Source organism: Carassius auratus, unplaced genomic scaffold (assembly GCF_003368295.1).
Source record: "Carassius auratus strain Wakin unplaced genomic scaffold, ASM336829v1 scaf_tig00216379, whole genome shotgun sequence".
Lineage (NCBI taxonomy): Eukaryota > Metazoa > Chordata > Actinopteri > Cypriniformes > Cyprinidae > Carassius > Carassius auratus.
The window spans coordinates 157,652-167,823 of record NW_020528537.1 but is presented as its reverse complement, the minus strand read 5'-3'; the positions used below and the strand labels follow the sequence as shown (position 1 = coordinate 167,823).

Sequence of the window (10,172 nt, the reverse complement as noted above, 5' to 3'; positions counted from 1 at the left end):
AAGAAGGAGGCGGGAACCGGCGCACAATCAAAACTCATTTTAATATCCAAAAATAAACACAAAACAGCGCGTCAGCCCCTCACGGCGACTGACGCGCATAAATTAAAAGCAAACACATAAAATAATGTCCCAGGCCTGGTCCTCTCTCGTCCTTCACGGTCGTCACTCCAGTTTTATATCCTTCCATCTCCTACGTGGGACTCAAGACCGGCGGTGGGGCGCAGGTGTAGCTCATCTCCAATCACTACACCTGGCCTCACTCCTCGTTCCCACGCCTCTCGGCCCCGCCCCACTCGCCACATACCCCCATCGCCCCTCGCAGGCCGGGGGGTACCCTCGAGACTGCGCTCTACTCCCCCCCCCCCCCCTCCCTCCGGGGGGGACCGCTCACGGGGACCTGCAGGAACCTGGGGGTAGGACAGACGAGGCGAGAGAAAAGGAGATGGAAGGAGGAGCGACAAGGACGAGAGAGGGGAGAGAGGAAAAAAAAAAATCCGGTTCCCAGACGCACTGCTGCTCGGCCCTCCACCAGCTGGGTGATCTCCTCCGCGGTGCCTGGCGGTGGCACTGGACGGCCCTCGGCGGACGGCGCGACACTCCTCCGCCGCCCGATGGACGGCGACGGCTCCTCCGATTTTGGGCAGCGGCAGGAGTCCCCCGTTCCCTGCCCCTCCGGATTCCGTCACGGAGGCGGCAGGCTCCGGCCCCCTGGCGAACGGCGCCGACTCCTCCGCTCCCTCACGGACGGCAGCCGCCCCTCCTTGTCGTGGGCGGTCGGCAGCGAGCTCGCCCGTCCCCGGCAACTCGCTCCAGCCCACCGCCTCGAGCGTCCCTGGCGGCACATACCTCGCCTGCTCGAAGGCACCGCGGATTCACCACAGCGGCGAGGGATCTTCAGCAGCGCGTCCCTCCTTCTCCCGGGCTTCGGCACCACTGTAACAATTCAAACTTCCTATACATCGGGAAGAAGGAGGCGGGAACCGGCGCACAATCAAAACTCATTTTAATATCCAAAATAAACACAAACTAGCGCACCAGCCCCTCACGGCCGACTGGTGCGCATAAATAAAAAGCAAAACATAAAATAATGTCCCAGGCCTGGTCCTCTCTCGTCCTTCACTAGAGTCGCTCCAGTTTTATATCCTTCCATCTCCTACGTGGGACTCGATACCGGCGGTGGGGCTCAGGTGCAGCTCATCTTCAATCACTACACCTGGCCTCACTCCTCATTCCCACGCCTCTCGGCCCCGCCCCACTCGTCACAGCTTCATACAACCTCTAGACCCTAAGGAACCGTGTGAAAAGTATATCTTTTACGGTTGGAGAAACGCTTTACGAAAATGGCCGCCACGAGGCTAATTTGTCTCTGCCCAGACATTCAAAAGTCAGAAATTTACCGCCTACGGCACGGACTGCATCGCTAAGCTAATCAAGCGCTTCAGACAACCCCGATACAAAGGCTACTGCTTCATCGCTCATTACGCCTCCAGATTTGACAACTTTCTAATTCTGGAGCATTTTTGCAAAGCAGGGATCGTGCTTGATGTCATAATGCAAGGGTGCAAACTACTCCTGATGTACGACGACGCAATTGCCCAACGATACATCGATAGCTACTAATTTTTCGCCAAAATGCCCACGGCGTTAGACTTGACGACGACTGAAAAAGGCTATTTCCCCCTTTCAAAAGGGTAGAAAATGAGAACTATGTCGGACCGTACCCTGACAAAAAGTTCTACAACTACGAGAACATGTCTGATAAAGACCGAGAAAAGTTTTACGCATGGTACAGCACGGTGAAGGGCGAGCTCTTTAACTTCAAGAAAGAACTGTACGCCTACGGCGTTAACGACGTCGTGTTATTGCGTGAAGGTTGCATGAAGTACAGGACGTCATTCCTACACTGCACCCAACTCGACCCTTTTGGGTTCACAACGATCGCCAGCTGCGCAATGGGGGTCTTCAAAACACATTATCTCGCCAGAAACACGCTCGCCCTGACGCATAACAAAGCGTACATCCATCAGAATAAGTCCTACACAAGCGGTTCGATCCAATGGCTCGAGTATATAAAAAAAGACTCGAAACTTGGACGTTCATCACGCCGTAAACTACGGTGAAGTATCGATCGGTAAGTACTTTTTTAGACGGCTACTACGAGCAAGACGGCATCAGGCACGGCTTAGAATATGGGGGGACATCTTCCGTGGACACTGCTGTCGCTTTGAACCCAATCAGACGCACACCCTGTCCGGAATACCCTACGGGGTTCTCAGGAACCAGTTTGACGATAAGATTGAAATTCTCTGGAACGCGTGCGGTTTGCAAATCGAGGTTCTGTGGGAATGCGAATGGAATCGGATGAAAAAGACAGATCCCTCCGTGATAGAATTTATGGCCAATTATTCCGCCCCTGAGAGACTGAATCTGCGCGATGTACTTTACGGAGGTTGAAACAACGCGTATAAACTTACCACAAAGTGAGCGGCGATGAGAAAATAAGATATCTGGATTTCACCAGTCTGTACCCTTTCTGTCAGGCCAGGAAAAGCTACCAGATCGGACACCCCAAAATCATTTTCACAGATTTCGAACCGATTGAAAATTATTACGGACTTATCAAAACCACCGTGTACCCTCCCCGCAACTTACTGCATGGCATCCTCCCTTTCAGATCCCGCGGAAAACTCACTTTTCCGCTATGTAGAACCTGTGCTCAAGACCAAAACCAGACCTCGAGCTGTACCCACACAGACCAGGAAAGATCGCTCTCAGGCTGTTGGGTCAGTATCGAGCTTTTAAAAGCCATCGAGAAGGGCTATGTGGTAGCCAAGATAGACGAGGTTTGGCATTTTCCACAACAGTCAGACACGATGTTTGCCAAATACGTGAAAACCTTCTTGCGTTTGAAACAACAAGCTTCGGGCTACCCTTCGAACATCGTCATGGATGAAGAGAAAGAGGGTATTCAACTCGACCTGGAAAAAATCAAGTACAACGCTGCCCAAAGGGCGATCACTAAATTCATTCTGAATAGTTTGTGGGGACGCTTCTCTTTAAGACCGAACTTACCTCAAACGATTCTGGTGCGCGAGCCCGAAGATTTCACCACAATCGTTTTTGGCAACACCGACACGTTGACCTATTTCTCATTCGTCTCAGATGACGTAGCTCTAGTCCAGCATAAACCCGACAAAGATGATGTTTGCAAGGCGCGCGACGTGAATGTATTTGTAGGCGCTTTCACTACAGCGCACGCCCGACTGGAATTGTACAAATTGATGGACAGACTAGGCGACCGACTGCTATACTCTGACACAGACAGCGTTGTATTCGTGTTTAGGGACGGCGACTGGGAGCCTCCTCTGAGTGATCATTTAGGGGAGCTGACGAGCGAATTAGACCCCGACGACCATATAACGACCTTCTGTGCCAGTGGTCCCAAATCATGTGCTTTCGAGACGGTCAAAGGTAAAGTTCTACCAGAAAGACTCGGAGAAGATATTGAAACAATTCATACATTTATTTATGACCCAGCAAGCTGTATGTTTGTATTTGGCGTAGGCCCCATTCGTAAATAGCTGTCCGAGGGTACGGATTCAGTATTTCCTGCCTGAAGATGAAGGCAGGGGCGCAGCCGACCCCCGTGACGTTTTAGGAGGGACCATCCTGGTGGTGGTGGGATGGTTGGAGGGGAAGAACATCCTGTGGTGGTAAGGGAGATGGAGAGAAGATGCTTGTTATTGTTGAGGGAGGAGCCGATCTTGGTGGTGGAGGGGTGGGTGGTGGCGAGTGACGTGTTCAGCATCTGCAAACTCAGACAAGTGTAAGCACAGGTTCTTTTATACTTCTATTATTAGAACGTGATTGGACGATTGAAAAGGTAATAGGTGACGCTAACAATTGAGTCTTCCTGGCAGAACTTATGCTAAAGCTTCCATTTCAACCAGAAAGACTCGGAGAAGATATTGAAACAATTCATACATTTATTTATGACCCAGCAAGCTGTATGTTTGTATTTGGCGTAGGCCCCATTCGTAAATAGCTGTCCGAGGGTACGGATTCAGTATTTCCTGCCTGAAGATGAAGGCAGGGGCGCAGCCGACCCCCAAAAACTAGTGGAAGAATAATTCTATTGGAATGGAGCCTACCCCCAGAAATGGAAAATTAATATACTTGCCGGCTGTCTATCTTGACGTACCTAAAAGAGAGCCACATAGACTAGGCCACGCTGAGCCACATAGACTAGGCCACGCTGAGCCACATAGACAAGGCCACGCTGAGCCACATAGACACATAGACAAGGCCACGCTGAGCCACATAGACTAGGCCACGCTGAGCCACATAGACTAGGCCGCGCTGAGCCACACATGGACGAGGCCGCGCTGAGCCACACATAGACGAGGCCGCACTGAGCCACACTTGGACGAGGCCGCGCTGAGCCACACATAGACAAGGCCACGCTGAGCCACATAGACAAGGCCACGCTGAGCCACATATACAAGGCCGCGCTGAGCCACACATGGACGAGGCCGCGCTGAGCCACACATGGACGAGGCCGCGCTGAGCCACACATAGACGAGGCCGCGCTGAGCCACACATGGACGAGGCCGCGCTGAGCCACACATGGACGAGGCCGCGCTGAGCCACACATGGACGAGGCCGCGCTGAGCCACACATAGACAAGGCCACGCTGAGCCACATAGACAAGGCCACGCTGAGCCACATAGACAAGGCCACGCTGAGCCACATAGACAAGGCCACGCTGAGCCACATAGACAAGGCCACGCTGAGCCACACATAGACAAGGTCACGCTGAGCCACATAGACTAGGCCACGCTGAGCCACATAGACAAGGCCACGCTGAGCCACATAGACAAGGCCACGCTGAGCCACATAGACAAGGCCACGCTGAGCCACATAGACAAGGCCACGCTGAGCCACACATAGACAAGGTGACTCAGAACAACGCAACTAATACATGGCATGAATTATGAAAACTGTACTTTGACAGATAGATAGAGCATGGCACCACCACCAGTAGTTGCATAGGAATTTACCTGAATTATTATTGCAGAGCTTGCTGAGCTTCGAGGATGGTCTTAAGGTCAGGTCTTATGTAAGACTCAAAAGCAGAGGAAGACCATCTTCCCAGAATCTTAATAGCTGCTGTAGGAACGCCGCGTTCGGCTGCTGTAGTAGCTGCTCCTATCCTAAATGAGTGTCCAGTATACAGGGAAGGGGATAGGCTACAGTTTTTAAGGACAGAAACTAGATGAGATCTGAACCAGGTTTTAGAAAGAGGAGCTCCGTTAGAGAGTGAGAATAGGGGTGAGTGATCTGAGGATCTAGGGCGAATTTTGAGGAATCTAATCATAGATGTGAAGGGACAGAAATTATTGCTTATTTTGGATATTGTTATGGAAACACCAGAACCAGAAGAGTCATTTTTAGAGTGTTTAAGAAAAAGTGTAAAGAAGTTAGGAGAGAAATGTAAGTCAGAGAGACAGAGACCACGGACAGGATCAAAACGTTTAGATGCTGAAGTGAATTCGCCTGGGCGCATAAATCCATAGAAAGCAGTTAAGAACACTGCTTCTAGCAGAATATTGGAGTATATGGAAAAAAGGCCATTGCGTAGGGAAAGGATTAATCTTTGCAACAGAGGCAAAGAAAAAGGCAACCTTTTGTCGGGGGAATTCGTAGAGGATTTAGCGAAGCCTTTGAGCAGTAATCTAACGGAAGAATCAGTGAAGAGACTTGGAAAATCTTAAATTTTTAAATTGCGATTTTCGAAATTAAAAACAAGGAACGAGCAAACCGTGGTAACCAGAATAGGAAATAAAGGTATCTGGAAGGAGTAGCAAAACATTAGAAAAGAAGACCAAGCTGAAGTGTAAGCTTTAAAAGTTGAAGGAGCAACTCCTTTAGACATGTAATGCCTAGCTGATCTTTGCAAATCGTCTAATTTAACATAGTTGCTGATAGGGGAGGGCAGGGTGTTGGTTCTGTATTGGCTGAAGGGCAAAGTCGTCTGAACGTCTGAAAACGAAAGCGGGAGAGCGCGTCAGCAATAACGTTGCAGTGCCCTGGTATATGAGCAGCTTTAATAATAAAATTGAAAGTGACGGATTGCCAGATTAAACGCCTCAAAAAAGGCATGATCGTTTGGCACGATGACCTGCCTTTATTGATAATGGCAACAGTGGCTTCGTTGTCGCAAAACAGCAAAATGCGTTTCCTTGACCACGCTGAACCCCAGATTACACTAGCAACTACCAGAGGATAAATCTCGTAGAGCGCAGAAGACACGGAACCTGATTCTTTCTTAGGGAATTTGTTTGGCCACTTCTCTGCGAACCATTGCCCTCGAAAAAACCCACCGAAGCCGATGGATGGGGCAGCATCGGTAAATAAATGAAGGTCTGCGGAGGATTCAAAGGCGTCATTGTAAAAGAAAGAAATACCATTCCAATCATTAAGCAACTGAGTCCAAAATTTTATATCGGAGAGACAACCGTCATCTAACTGGATCGGATCGCTTAATTTTTGGACGGAATGGGCCATAGTTAACAGCCGAGAGATAAATGTTCTGCCTTGTGGTATGATGCTCATGGCGAAATTGAGGTGACCGAGCAGAGAGAGCATGTCTCGTTTCGTGACGCAGCGTAGAGAGGAAAAAGATTCCAGAAATGACCTGATCCTTAGGAGTTTCTCTTGTGGCAAAGAAGCTTGCATTTTGACTGTGTCAAGGGAAATGCCTAAGAATTCTAACGAAGTAGAAGGGCCTAATGTTTTTTCGGCAGAGAGTGGAACGCCGACGTCGCTAAATATTTGTTTAAGAATACTAAGGATGGAAGATTGTGAAGATGGAAAGTCGACTAGCAGAAAATCGTCTAGTAAATGCAAAACGAAAGGAAGCTTACAGATGTTCAGTAGAATCCAACACAGAGCTTCTGAGAGACTGTTGAAAATATGCGGGCTACTTCTACAACCGAACGTCAGCCTCACAGCGAAGTAGAATTTTGAGTTCCATTTCACTCCAAAATACGGCCAATCAGATGGGTGAATTGGAATAATTTTAAAAGCGTCGGTAATGTCAGCTTTGGCTAACCAAGCGCCAGGACCAGCTAATTTTATTAACTGGATGGCGTTATCCACCGTAGCGTAATGAAGAGAAAAAGGTGTTAGGGGAATGTTTTCGTTAACGCTAGCTATGTTGGAGGAATGTGGAGAAGACATATCAAAGATTAGACGTTTTTTACCGGAATATTTGCGAGTTGCGATGCCGATGGCATTAATCCGAAAAGGAGAAAAAGGAGGAGAAGTGAAGGGGCCGATAACATATCCTTTATTAACCTCTTTATCTAAAAGAACTGAAACCACTTCAGGTTCCTGTCTTGCGGATTGCAAATTTTTTGCAACAAAAGAGGCAGAAAGAGGAGAGAGGATACCCACCCGAAACCCTTGGGACAAACCGGTGATTAAATAATCAACAAATACCGGATCGGGGTGAGAAGAGAGGTAGCTTGAAAGGTTGGGAATATTAATAGGAGTAGATGGGTGTTTATTCAAAATTTTTTCCGAATTAGGGCTTTCCCTCGGGGTGCAGGTTTGTACCGGCGTGGACAAACAGATTTCGGGTGTGGATCCTTGCAAACACTACAAATATGAGCAAATTTGCAGTTAGGAAAAGAACAAACGGCCTCATTAAATTGAAAACATAGAGCTACATTATTGAATTCTGCCGTAGTAGAGCGACCTCTGGAGTTTGAAGAGAGGCTTACATTTTCAGGACCGTGGACAGCGGCTGGAGCGTTACTAGCAAACGCTTTAGGGCAAAATGAAGCCTTGTGACCGTGAGCGCTGCAAATGGCGCATGTTAAGCTCTTTTGGCCTCTGAAATGGCGGACGAGCAGTTCGGTGTCGGTAACTGACCAGTCTAGTCTTGAATTAAAAAGTGAGATAAAGGAGGCAGATTTTGCTGAGAAGGACTTGTGGTACTCGTAAAATAGAGTTCCCCCGTATCTTTGACTGAAGTCCGCCATCATTGATAGATAAAGATCTAGCTCTTCCCTTCTCTCGGGGTATGTTTGACACAGAATGTCTCTATAAATACTGAATGCAATGACGAATTCGCCAAACGAGAGATTTCGTTGTAAACGGGGATCGGAAGTTTTAAGAAGTACTGCCACGTCACCACAGTTGACCATTTTCCTGTCGGCAGCAGGCGAAGGAAGCAGTAAGGTAGCAAGATTGATGTCCTTACCTTGGATGATATTGCTTCTTAAATGGTTAGACACTGTTGCGGCGGCTGGTGGAACAAAACGCCTACCGAATGCTTGTGCTGGAGTTGCTGTGGAAAGGTTGAAGTTTGAGGAAGCCGGTGAAGCGGAGACATTTTGAAAAGGCGTCTGGATAGTGAGCTGGGAAGGTGGCGAGGAAGCTGAAGTCGATGGCATGCTCTGATAGTTACTAATTCCAGAAGGAGGAGGACGAGATTGTGGAATAGCTGAGGAGTGTATTGCCGGATCTGTACTTGAGTGGGAACTGATAAAAGAATGTTCGAGGTTAGTCATTTTTGATTGTAGTTCTATGACTGTTTTGGAGAGATTTTGAACAGCAGAGATGAGATGGAGATTTGTATCGGTGGATTCGATGCATTGAGGTGGAGACGGAGCTCTGGCAAGTTGTGATGTTCTTTTTGCGGGAACGGGTGAAGATGATTTAGCCGTTCTTTTCCTTCCGGATTGTTTTGTCTGAGTTGTCGATGTTGAAGGTTTTGGAGTTGTTTGGGTAGGAACCGGGGGATAGCCTAGCGTGTTATAGGCGAGAGAAAGTATATCTTCTCTTGAGAGACCTTGGCTTATTGGTATTCCGGCGTTTTCGAGAGCTTTGTATATATTTTCCGAAGACCACTGAGCCCATGGTGAAGTGCGGCACTGTAAACGCGAACTTCGGCGAGCGGTAACAGGAGATGGCAGGACGATTTCATTGTCGGAGTCGGAGTAATCACAAATGTATTGCGAGTTTTGAGACATTTTTTTTTTTTTTGGTCGGCAACTGAACGCGAGCAACTGAGTGACGTGTTCAGCATCTGCAAACTCAGACAAGTGTAAGCACAGGTTCTTTTATACTTCTATTATTAGAACGTGATTGGAAGATTGAAAAGGTAATAGGTGACGCTAACAATTGAGTCTTCCTGGCAGAACTTATGCTAAAGCTTCCATTTTCCATGAAAGCTAAGGGCATAACTCTGAATGCTAAAAATTCCAAAGCTTTCTGTCTCGAATCCCTGATTGGTCTGGTTGACAGCTATGTGACGTCTCATGATAGATCCAAATGCATCCTGGCTCAGATGGAAAACATTGTGAGAGATAAAAAGACTCTCACTTTAGAAATCCTGACGACGTCGCCGACTTTGAAATTAAATACGGGTCTCTCGGTCTTCTTAATATCGCCGTACAAGTTTTGAAACACTTGATCCTCGTTTTCTTTGCCGACGTCCACGGGTCTCATTCTGATACTTCGATGATAACTGGTGTTGTACCCCTGCATGATGTCTTGTAAAACATCTATGTATCGACGGGAACTTGTAGCCATTCAAAATCTCCACATGCAACTTTTTAACGTTCTGTTAAATCATTCCACGGTGCTGGCTTTCAAATCGGTAGCAGTAGCGAAATTATTAACCCTTTGAAGTCGATTAACGCATATATGCGTTTTGAGTCATTTTCTCCGGATAACCCCGAAAAGAACTTAAATTACACTCTCAGTTTTAATCGTACAGATAAGAGCAATACATCAATCGAATCTGTAAAGAGTCTACTTTTTTTTGGATACACACATAATAACAAAACACCTTTGTGCACTTATAAAACAAAGATAACAAACCAGGTGCGCTGTCTGCAGCCTTTGTGTGCGCTGATCTTCATTTACAAACACGTCATTAAAATGAACTGTAACTCCGTGAATACTCAACGAAGAGACATGAGAGAGATATCTATAGAAAGCCTGAAATGTCTACTTTTAAAATAAACAAGTGCTGCCGAAAACAAATATTCTGAGATAAAGTAATCCATATGAAAACAACGCGATGTCTATTTTGCATGTCTCCCTTCATTATATTTAATGTGACCACTCCCCCGCGCTTAACGCGCTATTCAGATTCA

At 47.5% G+C, this 10,172-nt stretch overlaps 1 long non-coding RNA gene across 1 annotated transcript; it reads right to left on the bottom strand.

Annotated features, from left to right (window-relative positions):
- Positions 1-3,504: 3,504 nt before the first annotated feature.
- Positions 3,505-5,763, bottom strand: LOC113097714 (uncharacterized). The gene is made up of 2 exons (XR_003288936.1): positions 5,061-5,763; positions 3,505-4,201 (listed from the first exon to the last, which is right to left on the bottom strand). It is a non-coding gene; the product is annotated as an uncharacterized LOC113097714 (long non-coding RNA).
- Positions 5,764-10,172: the final 4,409 nt, after the last annotated feature.